At 34.3% G+C, this 17966-nt stretch overlaps 1 protein-coding gene across 1 annotated transcript in view; it reads left to right on the forward strand.

The window, feature by feature from the left end:
• Positions 1-17966, forward strand: part of LOC145661731 (chymotrypsinogen B-like) — a 199268-nt gene that overhangs the window by 150266 nt on the left and 31036 nt on the right. The gene's annotated exons all lie outside the window — the stretch shown is intronic.

Here is a 17966-nt window from a genome sequence, read left to right on the forward strand (position 1 = left end):
TAAAAGAGGAAATATGGATTTAAAGTGTTAAAAACTGTTATAAAAGTAAAAAGAAATTGTTAAATTGTTTGAAAGTTTAACTTTTACACTTGAAAACAAGGTCAAAAGTAGGCAAAATTTTGGGTGTGTCAGTCATAAGAGTCAGTGCAAAGCGTGTGCTTGTGGTCAGAGCAGATCCACTTACTGCACCTGAAACACCTTTTCCGGTTACCCTTGTTTCTTCATCTTCTACAAAAAGGTTTGATAAGTTCTATAGTCACAGATTGCAGGAAATCTCTACGGTTGATCATAGCATCATTGTTATTTGCTTTGAAAATAATGAGAGCGTCTGCTCCACAAACGTTTAACACGTGGAAGAAGAGAGTGATTGGCCATCTTTGCAAATTCCTGGTTGTATCACACTGTCGACACAATTTGTCCAATATGTCAAATCCAAATTTAGTGTTGTTCTATCTTAATAACTATGCAGTGTAGCTATGATGTTATGACGCTGTGTTCGCGTATTTCTTGGGTACACTAGATCAATATACCATCTGGTAATTCTGTCCTTTCCAATGTAAAATTCTCCGTGAAACCTACCTTACTGGATAACACCGTTCCTTTCCTCGTCTTCTATTTCTTCCCAATCGTCACTACCATTTTCTTCAGAGTCACTACTCGACAACATCTTCTATTTCATCTTAGTCTTCTATACTCAAATACTTTCGTTGTCACTTTCAGTTTCTGTTAGACGCTGTCGTATCTGTCCTTGCTCTGACATTTTAAACTAACATATATCACATATATTTGCGCGAATAATGTGAAATAATACATTCAAAACAAGAACAGTTAAAACGTTAGACAGAAAACAAACCATCACGTCAGTACTCGCACGGATTACAATAGTAGTCCATGAGAAAATAACAATCCGTATAATCAATGCGTTGACTTTGGGTGCTATCACTCGACTAATGGTGTTCTAGAAATGGGGGAGGAAGATAGGCGACCGCCAAAGGTCACAAGTGTTGCCAACACTAAGATACCAGAAAACTGAAACCCACTGGACTACAATAGTAATCCGCGCGAGCAGTGTAGTGTTAAAGCTAATTTTGGCCCCCTAGAAACAGTTGATTCTCTAATTATTGGGCCCATTCTCTCCAACTTCCTCTTAATCTTTATGGTCTCCCAGAACCTGTGGGCCCTCCCGGAGAGCAAGGTCTACGGTTCCGTTAGTTACTCCCTGGGACATTATATGCATAACAGGGCGCACGGTGGCTCCGGTGCTTGCAGTCCCTGGGTCGATCCCAGCTCGCGCCGTGTGGACTTTTTGGTGGACAGACACCGTGTTCGTGGGTTTTCTCGTGTTTCTTCCATTTCCTCCCACTTTCTTCATTCCACCATTTCACTCATCTCTCATCATAACCGTCTCTTTTAGCTTAAGCGGCATAACCGTGGGCCGTAAAACTTAAGGATTTCATTTCATTTTATATACATAACAAAATTATTAAGGGGATAATATTGATAAATCTCAGAGCCATACTAATAAATATTACTGAAGTGGGTCTATGACTAATTTTTGTTGTATTTACCTTTTGTGTGCTGTTTTGTTTATGGAATTTTACGACCCTATTTGATGCTTCATTTCTTATTTCATGTTCATATCGTATATGGAGTAAGAAAATTTTGTCTGAAAATGTGCCTTTCGAACGGCGAGTAGTTCTCTGGCGGGCAGTTTCCCCACAAGTTACGGCTTTGCCAATGACGTAAGCTCAACTTGAAGAATATTTCGTGATATTTTCCTCCTTGATCAATGTGTATATAACTTGTTTTTGAGTTAAACAAGGAAATCTCGAATAATTCATTAAGACACTTACACAAGTTGCTTATATTTTTTTATATTTTGTTTATGTATCTGTTATATTTGAGTATCTTGTTTATATTGTTCCAGGAAACGATTTTATCTTGGTATTAGTTTGGCGTAAGGTCAAGTGGCGCGGTAGGTGAGTGGTTAGAATATCCAACTTCTATTCGGTAGACCCGGGGTCGAACCGCGACCAGGCTGAAACTTTTTCAAGTGTTCCTGTTTTAATTTCAATTTCAATGCATACTCAGTGTGATAAGCAAGAACTTCTCCTCTCTACAAAGAAAAAGATGTTGCAATAAGGAGAATTGGAGAAGGTCTGTCAATGGAGACAGTGATTTACAAACTTATTTCCAGAGTTGTTTTAGATTTGATATTTTCAGCTACTTTCAAGCCTTTTCTAACTCATCAGTGTTTTTATTTCTTTGAATTACAATAAATAATGAAATCATACATTACATAGGCAGCAATATGGAGGTTAATATATGATGTTCATTGGACAACGCACTCTGAACTAGAGAGATTGATCTGAGAATGGAGAAATTTTTCGTGCGTCATCTACTCACAATTTTACTTGCATAAAAATTTACTCAGTGCTACCAACTGCTGTCATCGCCGAGAAAAGTTACTTGTACGTTGGGTTGCATCTCTCAAGGCGTTCTCTCAACTGGAAATGACCTAGACCCCAAGTAATGGAATTAGAGCGCTTAGGAGGGAGATATTTTTTGGTGAGTAGCTGTACCTGTACCTAGGTGGAGAAAACGAGTCCCTAACCTAACACTGCCTGCGAAACACTTTGTGAATATCACGAGAAGCTAATGACCACCTCACTTCACTCCTAATATAAATAAAACGTTATCAATGGAAAAACTTATAATACATTTTGGATCAAACATAGGGAATAACATAACAATTATATGCATAGATAACAGAATTGATTGCATGTAAAATACTGAATAACAGTAACTCAATGAACAGAATAAAAGTAAAATCTATTTATTACTTAAGGAAACTCTTCAATTTTACAAGAGCAAGAAATCAGACGTAAACATACATTAATATTTATTAAATTGGTTTGGATTTTTGAAAACTTAGACGTCTTACTTCATATAGTTTTTAGAGATACAAGTGTCTAAAATGCTGATATTCATATTACCAATACTAGTAGTAACCTGCCAAATACCCCGGGGGTTTATAAAGTGAGGAATATTTTAGTTCATTTCCAGCTATTTCGAATTCATTTATCAAATAAACCTCAAACGACGATACAGATATCTCACCGACGGAGGGAATGTTATCTGTTTAATGTGTCCCTTTCTCACTTAACACAACGTTTTGGATCGCTCAGCAGGCTTTGGCAATTCCAACCTGTTAGGGACTATGACTATACCTCCAAATAATGTATTTTCAACGGTCCTTCACCAAAGTCATTCTGTAGATTTTTGTAATGATTTATATTTATGTGTAAATAAGCATATAACAGTGGAAAGGTCGCAAAGACCATGGTCGGACACAATAGCGCTAAATTTAGCAGTACACGTAAATTTCAACATTCCATTCTACATTATTCGTTTATGTTCATAGAGATGACGCATACAATGGAACTTCAAGTTGTTAGTCAGTTCTTATAAAATGCAGCTAAAGTACTTACCTAACTGATCTACTGATATCTAATAAACATTTAATCATTTTGTCTGGTATAAGAAAACTGCAAATGGATGTCTAAATTAAGATTATACAAATCATTTTCTGTTTTATCCTCTCATAAGACTAATTAATATTAATTATTTAAGTAGTTTTCATAAGTTATACTAGAATTTATTCGTATAGTTATATTAAGAAATAATTTATGATAAGCACACTAGTTCCTTCGGTCATAGATGAAATTGTTACATATTAGTACTAAAAGCATGAATATATTAATTACCCTGTTATCGAAGATAGTACGTTGTAACTTAAATCGAACAATATTTGCATCATAATTAACGATGAAATGGTCTTTACTATCAACGTAATTTAACTATATTTCAAATTTCTTGAATATCTAGTTCAAACTTACAGAATTTAACAAACTGCTTTCTACCATTCTTTCGTGAAATCGGATGCATAAATAATGTATGTTTTACTAATTGGATACGTATTATAAGTTTGATTACATTATGAAGCTTAGTATGAAGACCGTTGTAACTATTACACAGGTTCTTCACAAATTTGCATTCATCATCATAATCTACCTTTCCTCTACCCAAAAAAAGTTCATGTATCATTAATGTCAAGTAGATAAGTGCCCATTTTTCGCTTGCAAATTTATGAGGTCAACAAACAAGTAATCATCCAGTAAATCGTCTTCCACAACTGAGTATTCATGAACGGAACACTCATGCTAGTAACGCACATTGATGGAAGGGCAGACCGCAGTAAACTTTCGTATTTCGCTTAAGATAATCAGTAAAGAAATAACTTGGTATGTTTGCGTTTCCATTAATAAAGGAAAATGATTATTCTTCCGAAATTAAGTAAAGCAGGAGAATAGGATTGACCACAGTAATTCTTGAGCTCCAAAAGACTAATATACTTTTTGATAAGTGACATTATTAAAAAGTTTCCTCCAAGAATATAATAATTTGTATTTTCCACATATATCTTTGTAGAGGAACGAAACCAGAATGTAATCGCTGGATATTTAAGTATATCATAGCCATGAAAGAAAAAATATACATAAAATGTGAAAGATGTTCACGGCAAAAAATATACCTCAAGTAGGCTTTGTTACTTGTTGGCAAAGTACCATATTTAATTTATACAAACAATAAATTCATTTCCATCCTAAATTTTGAATTTAGTACCTAAAATGTGCAAGTCACCGAAATTTGAAATTTTTAGCACAACTCATTTATGCTTTGCTAATTAAAGAATTAACTGTCTATCGCTGTTCACTCCTATAAAAGGATTAAAAAGGCATTTCACTCAGCCGAGTAAGGCTTACCAACCGTACCACTGGTTACCGTAATACCGAAACATGGATTCGCATTCTACATTTTCCGATGAAACGCCACACGCTGAAAGTACGCGAAGTAAACAGTTATACGTTTTCCATATTTCGACTACAAATTGTCATTACGTTTTATGGCTACAAGTTCAATTTTTTAAGTATATATTTTTTTGACAATTTAGAGCATGAAGAGAATGATGAGCAGAATATAAATTGACGACCATGTAAGTACACTTTAGAGAAACGGTGGCTACAGTTATAGAACGCAGACTAGGAAAAGAATAGAAAATGATACGTTGACCTGTACGGTCGTCATGAAAAGGTGGATGCCATCTTAAATGTAATTTTAAATCTAGGGTATTCAACCACGAGGAGTATGTCTTGAATCTATCTATCTATCTATCTATCTATCTATCTATCTATCTATCTATATATATATATATATATATATATATATATATATATATATATATATATATTTACATCTGCTAATGCTTATGACATCAAATATGATCCGAAGCTTTTTGGCATCCAGTGGAAAGCTTGGAGTATATTAATATTTGTTTGCATATATTGTTATTGTAGACTGTTCTCATAATGGCCATCGACTTCGATTTTATAAAATTTAAGAGAGAAATTTAACATTTTATTTTGTGGTCAATTTGAAGGCATTTTATTTCACTGCCATTAAGAAACCCATATACATCATCTTACGAATCAATCATTATGGAAGAATTGCATGTGTATGTTGCAGCAGTGGTACCAATCTTTGAAAGTTTCATTAACAACTATTCTTTTTCTTCTTTTTTTAATTGATGTTCTGAGTAATTGCGCGTTCTGTGTAAAGGTGCAATAAGATTCTCTCTCTCTCTCTCTCTCTCTCTCTCTCTTTGTTTCCAGCTACCGGCATAGGCATATGGGAACTACCAGATATACTTTCGTGTGTACATAAGTTAGTGTGTGTGTGTGTAGCGGGGTCGGGGGTATGAATTATTTATTACGATCACTTAGTGGAACTTACCGTAACATTCCGCACGATAACTTTTCAACGAATGCGAATTTTTTAATTCTGTTTTTTGAAATAGATAAATAGAGTAATTATCTCGAGGAAGTTTATTAAAGGAGATTATTTAGTCAACAGAAAGTGGTGCAAATGAGCCATTTCCGGTTTCAACGTTGATCACTGTAGAGTACATACTGTAATAGATAGCGACAAACGGATTTCGGCAATCGCTTAAACGTATTAAGGACAAGTCCCATATTCATTCTTAACACTATAGTAAAACCGGAAGTGGTATAAATGAGTCATTTCCAGTTTTATTGTTGATCCCTATAGAGCAAAAACGGTAAAAGATAGCAAGAAGCAATTTTCGGCAATCGATAAAGCGTGTCAAGGATAACTTTCATCTTCATCATTAACATCCTAGTAAAACCGGAAGCAGTAGAAATTAACTATAATTTCCGACTTCAAATTAATCTACATAGGGAGATAGGGAGAAGCTGTTTTGGAAAATCAGTTTAGCGTTGTAGGAATAAGTATCGTTTCCTCTCTTAAACTTCTAAATAAACCGGGAGTGGCAAAACCCAACTACTTCCGGTTTTAGTGTTGATCACAATAGATTAGAAACCGTAATAAATAGCGAGAAGCGGTTTTCAGTAATCAATTAAGTGTTCCAAGAATTTTCTAATTCAACTTTAATCTTTCTACTCAAACCGGAAGTGACAGAAATCAATCCCTTCCAGTTTAAGCATTGAGTGGTATAGAATATATAGCGAAAAGGGAATAGAATGAAAAATTTATTAAGTGCCCAAGTGTGTATTCCATCTCGACAGTAATCACTCTACTCAACTACGAAGTGAAAAAAAAATATACTACAACTTCTGATTTCCAAATCAATTGAGAAAATATTACGTAAATCTTTACTGTTTTTACTATTAGGATTACGTAGTGAAACTTGTAACATCTTAATGTTTGTACATACGTCCATCCGTTACTCCGTACGATGACATTTGGACGGATGCGAATTTTTAAATTGTTTTTGCAATAGAAAGATACAATGATTATCTCGAGGGAGTTCTTTAATAGAGAAGATTCACCAACCGGAAGTGGTAGAAATATGTCATTTCCGGTTTTAATGTTGATCATTATAGAACAAAAACGGCAATAGATAGGGAAAAGCGGTTCTTGGGAATCGATTACACGTTTCATAGCCAACTCTCATCTTCATTCTTAATAGTCTAATAAAATCGGAAGAGGTACGAATGAGCCATCGAGAATGGACAATAGGAAAAGCGTTTCAAGATTAATCTACGTCTTCACCCTTAGCACTCTAGTAAAACATGAACTGGTACAAATGAACCATTTCTGGTTTTAACGTTGATCACTATAGAGAGAAAAGGGTAATAGATAGTAAGAGGTAGTTTTCGGCAATCGATAAATAGTTTCAAGAATAACTTTCTTCTTCATAATTAACACCTTAGTGAAAAAGATGTGGCAGAAATTACCTATAACTTCCGGTTTCAATTTAATCTATATAGTGCAAAAACTAAAAGTTATAGAAACTGTTTTTGGGAACTAATTTAGCGTTGTAGGAACAGGTATCATCTCTATTAAACTTCTAATCGAACCGGAAGTAGCAAAAACCAACTACTTCCGGTTTTAGTGTTGATTGCTATAGATTAGAAACTAACTAGAGATAAGCTGTTTTCTGTAATGAATTAAGTGTCCTAAGAATATGTTCTATCTCGACACTAATCTTTCTACTAAAACTTGAAGTGGTAGAAATCAATCGCTTCCGGTTATAACATTGAGCGTTATAGAATGGATAGCGAGAAGGCTTTTTTTGGTAATTCATTAAATGCTCCAAGAGTATATTCCATCTCGGCAGTGATCCCTTTACTCAAATCGGAAGTGAAATAAATATACTAGAGCTTCTGGTTCCCAAACCACTACACAAAATATAACATGATCCTCTTTTAGATTTTATTATTATTAGGATCACGTAGTGGAATTTGTAATATCGTAATGTTAGTACGTACATACATACATACGTCCGTTACTTCGAAAGATAACATTTGAAAGGATGCGAATTTTCTATTATTATTATTATTATTATTATTATTATTATTATTATTATTATTATTATTATTATTATTATTATTATTATTATTATTATTTTCAATAAGTAGATAGTGTGATTTTCTCGAGAGAGTTCATTAATAGAGGTGATTCGACAAACAAAATGGTAGAAATGATTTTTTTCAGGTTTTAACGTTTATCAATAAGAAAACAAAAACGATAATGGATAGCGAAAAGCGGTTCTGGGCAATCGATTATACGTTTCAAGGGAATCTCTATTCTTATTCTTAACATTCTAGTAGAACTGGAAATGGTAGAAATGAGACATTTCCGGTTTTAACACTCATTACTATAGAGCAAAAACGATAATAGATAACGAGAAGATGTTTTTTGTAATCAATTAAAGTTTTCAAGAATAACTTTCTTCAGATTTAACAAGCTAGTAAATTCTGAAAATAACAGAATTGAGCCATTTCGTGTTTCAACGTTGATCACTATAGAGCGAAAACGATAATAGATAGTAAGAAGCAGTTTTCGGCAATCGATAAAGCGTTCCAGGAGTAACTTTCATCTTTGTACTTAACACCCTAGTAAAAAGGAAGTGTAGAAATCACCTATAACTTACGGTTTCAATTTAATTTACATACAAAGTAAACTATAAGATATAGGGAGAAGCAGTTTTATGGAATCAATTTAACGTTGTGGGAACAGGTAAGTTATTATCTCTCTTAAACTCTAAACCGTAAGTAGCAAAATCCAACTACTTCCGGTTTTAGTGTTGATCGCAATAGATTAGAAAAGATAACAGATAAGAGAAGCGGTTTTCTATAATCATTTAGTGTCCCAAGAATATGTTCTATCTCGACTCTAACCTTTATACTAAAAGCAGAAGCGGCATATATCAATCACCTCCGGTTATAAATTGAGTGTTATAGATTGGAGAGCTAGAAGGGATTTTATGTAATTCATTGAGTACCGCAAGAGTGTATTCCATCTCGACAGTAATCTCTATATTAATACCAGAACTGAAAGAAATACGATACAAATTCCGGTATCCATATTATTTGAGAACATATTACATAAAATCCTCTTTACGGTTTTTACTAGAGTTTATTTTAAAATTAAATACTAGCCGGATGTTCACTAAATTTTGTGAGCTACCAGCCCATTCCCTAGGGAATAAGTACTGGCATATTGTGTGGTCAAACTCGGCCAAGAACAGGGTGGACGCGGGTTGCATTTCATACCTTATTTCTCGATAATTACTTAATTAGCCAGCAGCATTTTCTTGATAACTATTGGCCGAATCGGAACAAAATTCGGTGGTGGGCAGTCCTCAACCTAATTAAGATCTCTACATTTGTGGTCGAGTTTGGCCAAGTTTTGGGCTTGATTTGCGTGTGGTAATTTATTTCTCGGTAAACTCTTGTCAGATCCAATCTGAAGGATTTGCCATTACAGAAAGCCGCTCGTAACTATTTATAGATTTTGCTTTATAGTGTTCAACGTAAAACCGGAAATGCTTTATTTCTACCACTTTCGGTTGGTAACGAAAGGAGATAAAAAATATTCTTGAAATGCTTAATCGGTTGCCGAAAACCGTTTTTGTTTTATAATGGTCAACGTTAAAACTTGGAAAAGATTGATTTCTACCACTTTCGGTTTATGGATCACTTCAATTAACTACCTCCTCCGAAATAATTACTCTACCCATAGTTTGCAAAAAAGTAAATAGATAAATAAAATAAAATAAAAATTTGTTTCTTTCAAGAGCTATCGTGCGCAGTAACTTAGTCGCAGCAGCTATCGTGCTCTGTTATTATTATTATTATTATTATTATTATTATTATTATTATTATTATTATTATTATTATTATTATTATTATTATTATTATTATTATTATTATTTATTATCGCGTCTATGTTCTGTTATTCTTTTAACTGTTAGAGGAAAGGTTCATTTTTTCTACAGTCTCACTTTATCTATAATGCTACTTCGGTATTATATTTAATGTTTACTTAACTCAAGAAAAAGCGGATCTAGTTGTGTGAATCCTCCATTTCATGTTAGCCTTCGGTGATCATTTAGTACTGTTCAGCGAGGTAATTTAACAGAAGTACAATGTTCTTATAGAGTATTCGTTGTAGTGTTATAAAGTAGGAAATGGTACAAGACGCTTTGTTTTCTAAATTAAAGTTTTGGGTTCTTCTAGGGCAATTGTTGCAACATTTTTAACAAGCGCTCACATTCTTAAACCCTACATACTTCACGCCTACATCATTCGCGATGTCTTTGACCGTTTCTGCAATTTTAGTTGCAGCATTGTATTCTCAAATCATCAGTAATAGCCACAAAAATAATAACAATAATAATAACCCATACTGTATATAAGACAACATAAGTGAGTTACTCATTATCGACCAAGCCATAATGCTATAATTAGCAAGAATACTCTTTTTGACGAAAGGAAGGGATAAAGAAGGATTTTTGGAAATATGTATCCTTAGGGGCGTAAATAGGATAGTGTATCTTGCTAATCCCTGAGGTAAGGAAGATGAAACTAGGCATATAAACTAACTATTAAAAATAACTGAACATGTTTCTCACAGTTTCTGTAAATTCCGCTCCTAAACAAGAAAGGAGTAATTCGTATAACATTAATTTTTCAACTGTATTTTATTTCATTAATTTTTAGAAAATGATAAATGTCATCATCATAGGTATTCTGCTTTATTGGCAGGTCACTTGCCGCAGCTGAGAAGCTTCCATGCTCCACGCTCCTCCGCTAACCTCTTCATCTTCGCGTATGATCCTTCTGTTCTTATATAATCCATTAATTGAAGTCTCCTTCGCCCCCTCCCTCTCTTTCCTGCCTACATACCTTCTAGGACGTCCCTCATGATACAATCTCTTCTTAGGCAATGTCCCAACCAGTTTCTCTTCCTCTTCCTAATAATATCTAAAAGTATTCCTTTCTCTCCCACCATTTCTAACACTCTCTCATTCCTTATCCGCTCGACCCAACTAATTCTTTCCATTCTTCTCCACACCCACATTTCGAAGGCTTCCAGTTGTAACGCACATTAGAAAATAAAAAAATCTAAACAAAAGTGCAGTTGCACAGAATAGAATATTAGCTTCAGATCCTTTAAATCAGGATAATTGTTCAGAATAGGAATCTAGCTCTGCTAAATCGGGGGGAATTATTTTTAGTATTATTATTTCAAGAAAAATGTCGTGAATTTATATCACATCGAAAAAATTAAATAATTACTCATCTAAAGTTCAAAATGTCAAATACAAATGCGCTAAGTAAGGTTTATTTAGTAATTAATTATGTAATAAGAATAGAAGGTAATTCTTACTGTATGATTTATATATGGTCAAATCAAGTTGAATACAAAAATCTAAGCAAGTGACTTTTCGATACAACTGATAGAAATTGAATTACAACAAACTTCAAAATAGATACAAAAAATATTAACCTTAAATATATATATATATTTTTAAAGACTTACCAATTTACTGTATAAATTGAATAATAGGAGATCTTCCAAAATTCAATAACGAAATACACTATCTTAAATGACCGTTTATCACATGTTGAATCACAATCAAAATGGCTATTTAATAATGAAACTTACGTCGAAATCCTTTATCTTACTCAAACACACTTCACAATAATAAGATATATTTTAACTTTCATATAAGGATTTGCTCTATATAACAATTCTGGTAATAACTTCACGATTAATTACACTTGGATTTCTCAAACATTGTAAAGGCATTTTCTCCGCCGATTTTTACTTCACTTATTAGGTGATGTTTCACCTACCCCACTCCGAACTATTATATTTAGTCCAACCCCGAGCTTTCAAACGTAGAACGAGTAGTTCCAAAAATGACCGTTGGCGCTGACAATCAAACATACGAAGAACGATACTAAGCTTCCTCTCGACAGTAGCTGAAAGCACTACAGGGTAGGAAACTAAACCAAATTATCCGGACTCTCGAGAGACCTTTCTTTTTTTTTTACTACGGAATAGAGAAATAAATCTCTAACCGTTACACAGTCGATTTTCATCACCTTTACGTAATGTCCACGTTTCCGCCCCATACAGTACAACACTCCACACGAAGCATTTTATGAGTCTTTTTCTCAACTCTTTATTCAAGGTCCCACAAAATAGACTTTTGTTCCTCCTAAACGCTTCTTTCGCCATTCCTATTCTTGCTTTTATTTCAAGTTCGCACTTCATGTTATTACTAAGAATACTACCCAGATATCGAAAACTATTCACTTGTTCTATTTTCTCCCCTCCTACTTTTATATTTGACACAGACTTCTTCGTTCCAATCACCATGGCTTTTGTCTTTCTAACATTTATTTTCATCCCATATTCTTGAAAGCCCTTTCTCATTTTTTCTAACATTTTAATGATTTTCTTTTCAGATTCTGCAACAAGCGCCATATCGTCTGCAAATCTTATGCATTTAATCATTCTACCTGCTACCGAAATGCTATCATCATCATGTAAACTCTTTTTCACTATCCCTTCTAGATAGACATTAAATAGTGTTGACGAGAGGCAGTAACCTTGTCAAACTCCCCTTCCAATTGCACTCTCTTCCGTCAGTCCTTCCCCTATCCTAACATTTACTTGATGGTTCATGTATAAGTTTCTTATTAGTCTTCTATCTTTCCATTCCAACCCTATCTTCGTTAGAACTCCCAACAACAATTCCCAATTCACGCGGTCAAAAGCCTTTTCTAGATCAATACATATAACATACACCTTTTTCCCTTTTTCTATAAATCTTTCACCGATCGCCCTTAATAATCCAATTGCATCTCTTGTGCCCTTGCCTCTTCTGAACCAGAACTGCTCCTCCTCAACTTCTTTATTTGTTGTTTCACATAACCTTCTGCTCAGTATTCGGAGCAGAATTTTAGCTGCATGAGATATGAGACTAATAGTTCTATAATCCTCACATCTCTTTGTGTTCGATTTCTTAGCCATGATCGTTTTCAGAAAGTATTTTGGCAATTCTCCTGTTTCATATATTTCATTGCATAATCCGGACAATTCTTTCCCCAGGTAACACAAATTGGAACAAAGACGTTTCTTAAAGGGTATCACATGACGTCATTTTTTTGGTGATAATGTCATCAAATATCACGTGATCTGCGACGTCTTCTGTAAGGTGCAGTAGACGTCTACAGAGGACGATTTGTGCACCGTCATTTCTTTCACCTCGATTTCGTCGTCCGTAGACGTCTACTGATTACCTATATGGTACCATCATGGTACGTCATCTTTTTAACCTCAATCACGTCATCCTGGTACCTACTTGAGGTACCCTTTTGGTTATCCTGGTACCCATTGGTAATCATGTAAGAGAGATGTCAAAATTTGGTAGAACCGCGTGTTCAAGTAATGCCACTTGTGTTTTTAAGTTTACAATTGGAGCGTTCCTATGAAACCATGACCAGTGCTAGTAAAACTCGTATCACTGCCAAAAACCCACTTCTTTCCACTACGCTTCCTAGCGTGTATACCCATAATCGCTGACGTGCCTGCTCCCTTCGGACGCATTCCCGTCCGTTCGCACTGCCCTGACTTGATTAGATAGTATTCGTGCTTCTTAGTGGCAACATAGCAAAGGTTAGTTTAGTTTTAAAGTTTTATGCTACACATCTAGAAGCCGCATTAATAAGTAAATCGTAAAACAATCGTTGGGGTATGTTTAGCAGAAGGGTTCCAGAGGCACGTAAAAAATATAAAATTTATAGAAATGGGTTGATGCAAGTACTTAGGCCTCACATAACCCTAACCAAACCTATTTTTAACAGAAATAAGTGAAATTCTATGATTTATTCGAAAATTATGCTGGACCCTAAAGTAACAATCTAACGAACTAATCTAACCTAAGCTAATGTGAAAAGAAATCACCATTCTTAGAAAAAATTGCTGTACCTCTTCTGCTAGACATATATCTAATTGTAATTTTTAAAACAACTCCGGTGGCACCCTTGAATTGTATCTATGCGAAAGTGGAAAGCTTTTAGGAAACAATAAGAAAGAAATTAATGAAAGATTTATAATTTATCAACAATTATTTCAAGTCATGTGCCAAAAGTAAACCTGTACGGGAAATTCAATGCAAATACTCACTTCTCTTAAATCTGATGTTTTTTATTTTCACAGGAAGCCAATTTTCTTGTGGTTGTTCCCCTGTTTTAAGCGCGCGTTCGAAACGAGTAGACACTTTATATGGAGGCCATAGAACTTCACATTTTCTTGGAGTGAGCCAAATTTCGTTGGTATTAATAACTGGATTGCCTTCAGGCAACTGTATCTCCGGTTCTTCCTCAATGACACAATACATGGTTCTTCTTCACACTAATTAAATGCAATGTTCTAAAAGATAAGATGAGATAATTTACCTTCTCTTCCGGTATAGTAGCACAGTGGTCTGCTATGACAATCTTGCTGTAAATTAAATTAACACTACGCAACTTTTTAAATGATGGACGCGCGCTATTCTATCATGTGATTCTATCAAGCACGACTCCCAGCATGCACTGTTCTAAGAACGCCCGCGCTTTTAGCACTTCAAAAAGACGTCCTTTTTAGGTGATGTTTGAGACGTCAGTTCTTTCAACCATTCTGGCACGTGATAAACACGTACAATTTCGGTCATGTTTGACACGTCATTTTACTACCATTTTGGTACGTGATAAAGACGTTCCAAATTTTCAAAAGACGTCATTTTGAATTCGAACCCCAAAAAAAGACGTTCATGGTCCGGTTTGTGTTACCTGGGTCTTTCCCTTGTCTCCTATATTTTTAATGAATTCGATTGGTATGTTATATATTCCTGTTGAGTTTCCATTTCTAATCTCGGATATAGCCTTTTCAAACTCATCCCTAAGAATACTAAATCCTTTATCATCCTCGCCTACTTCATTTTCTACTTCAGCATTTAGGCTACACGGTCTATTCCTACTCTCATATAAGTCTTCAACGTATTCTTTCCACCTTCCTATGACCTCATTTCTCTCGCTGACTACCTTCCCATTCTTATTTTCTACTGCCATCATAACACCCTCTTGATAAATGTAAGAATTCTTTATATTGGAGACGTGAAATTTCAAAATTAAACTCAATTAGAAACGAACCAATACATGTTTAGGTTTTCCGAAAATTCTGTCCTAAGATGAGAATGGAGGATAGTGTCTACCTATTAAAATTTCTGCATTTGCTTACGTTTGAGGTGTGAAATTTGGCTTTGATTTCTTAACTATAAATAATTGAACGTATGTTTCCGGAAATTCCCTTCTTAAAGATGGAGAAAAGAAACGATTTCTATAATATTAAAATTTACCACTATTTATTCAGAAAATGTCATGAAATGTGAAATTCGCTTAAATTCGTAATGTGAAATTTCGTAAACCAACTCTGAACTAAAAAGAATGGAATACGTATTTCAGAGTTTTCGAAATTCTCCTTGTAAGCAGAAGGAGGGAGGAATTAATTTATTTATTTCTCGACATTCAAATCGGCGTTCGCTGTCTCATCATCATAGAATGTTCGAGGAGAATTACTGAACATATTTAGAAATTCTCTAGAGCATGGTTTCATCATATCGCTTTCACTGAAATGCGTATCCTAAGGAGAGGGGTCAAGGTCTAAAATATTTGCCAAAAATACAGTATCTTTCAAATCTCTCATATATGAAGATGAAATTTAATATAAAAACCAAGTAGACACGCAACCCAGCGTTCTAGGAAATTCCACTTCCGTCTCATCTCATGAAAAATGATTGAGAATTTTAGAACATAGTTAGCACTTGGCTGAAGACATTTCTTAACCATGTCAGTTTCATTAAAATTCGTATCCTAAGAGGGTGGAGGAGTTAATATATACGGCGAAAATTAAATATCTTCCAAGCCAAGGAGATGAAACTAGGTATATAACTTTTTACTTAACGAGGTCATTATGTGGACATGCCCCAGCGGTTTCGAAAATTCTGCTTCCAAAAGAGGTTACAGTGTGGCAAAGTGTTTGAAACGTCTGAAATGAATTTTTAAACATATTTAGCATTTGGGACATTTCTATTTTATCAACTCACTTCGAAATAAAAGAATCGTAAAAGCAGAAGAGAATTTAGATTTCTTGCAAATAATAAATACTGCATCGTATGAAACACATTTTTGAACATGGTCGAGCTAGGGGTTTTATTTCACTTTTGTTCAAATAAGTTACGTAATGGGGAAAGAGTGATCAAATATAACTTTCAAATATTTCCCATAAACCTATTCTACCCGTACGAAGAACGGGCTTGCATATAATAATAGTAAATAATAATAGCCATATTCTCACAAATTTATATTTATTTCCAGCAAGATTCCTGCATAGCATCGTAGTGCAGTGGAATATTATATTTTACCAGTTTTGTCAATGAAACCACAGTTTTTACAGAATAGTTATTTCGTGTTTAAATATTTAATTTAATGTTTTTTTTAGAACATTCGTAATATTTGTAATTTTATATTTAGTTTTGTCAGAGACTCGCACCCCTAGATTAGGAGCCACTGCTCTAGGGACTACCTAGAAACTTTGAATTTACACCTACATAGGATTTGTGACGTGGGGTACCAGTAAGAAAAATTTTTGAAAATTCACGAAAAGAGGAGGAATTGTGGTGAGAGTTATTTTAATAAGATACCCTCATCTCCGAAACGTATAGGACTGTGAACTTAAAATTTGGTATTTCGATTTCCAATTTAAAATAATTTAACACGTGTTTCACCATTTCTTTTATATCTTGGAAAAGGTGAGAATAGGAATTATTACTCATATAATAGCATATCGGTATCTCAGAATCTCTGAAAGTTACAAACATGAAATTTGGCTTTAGGACTTCTCATTTAAAACAAAATCACTTAAAGACAGTAAACAGGACCACCCAATATTTTTCAATTAAAATTGAAACCAGAAGTTGTAGTAGATATCTACCACTTAGTGTTATTTACTAGTGATTATAGTGGAGATGGAATATATTCTAGGGGCGCTTAATCGAATACAAAAACCGTGCCTATCTCTTGCCGTTTATCATGTACAGTCTTGTTCAAGAAAGCTTTGCCATTCATCTCTTTTTGAAAAGGCCTGTTGTCTTACCTATAGTTAGAATTAAAGCAAATAGATGTGAATTTTGTTTGGTCGATTAAGAAGTTTATTTAGAGCCACAGCATTATAATTTCCTTTTGCGGTTGCAAGAATATCATCTTTCATAGCAGGATGTGTGGTCAAGATTCTTGAACAAGACTGTACAACGATGAACGTTAAAACCGGAATTGGTTGATTTCTAATAATTACGTTTGATTACAGGGTAAAAGAAGAGATGGTATTTTAAGAATGCTACCTACTTTAAGAACGCTAACTCATTAAAAAAAAGAAAAAAAAAACTCTTCTCGCTGTCTCTTATAGGTCATGTTCTATGTATATTACATTGAACCTGGAAGTCATACTGGATTACCAGAGTGTCTATCGGTCACGAAAAGGATTAAAGAAAGTCAGGAAATCAGAAAATGGTCATGAAAGTCAAGAAATTTTGTTTTGGTTCACGATTCATTTTATCTGTACAAATATAAGTACATACTTGTAAATGTTGTTCTATAAAGTGTCAAAATTCACCACCAAAAACGCATATAGCTTTAGACGTTACCAAATCACAAGTAAAGCACGCTATCACGTACGTGAAAATTGGCCCAAGTCGCACTAAAATTCGCTTTTGAGAATGTTACTAAATTTAATGGTTTGTTAAAGAAAAGGTCATGAAATTTCATTTTGGAATTTTAGTAGACACCCTGTCATTTCTGATTTTATTAGAGTGTTATGGAAGGACAAAATGTATTCTTGGGATGCTCCGTCGATTGTCGAAAACCGCTTCTCGCTATCTATTACAGCTTTTGCTCCACAGTAATGAAAAGTAAACCGAAAATTGTTGATTTCTACCGCTTCTAGTTTTATCAAAGTGTTAAGGATAG

Source organism: Thermobia domestica, chromosome 10 (assembly GCF_964235325.1).
Source record: "Thermobia domestica chromosome 10, izTheDome1.hap1.1, whole genome shotgun sequence".
In the NCBI taxonomy this organism is placed as follows: Eukaryota; Metazoa; Arthropoda; class Insecta; order Zygentoma; family Lepismatidae; genus Thermobia; species Thermobia domestica.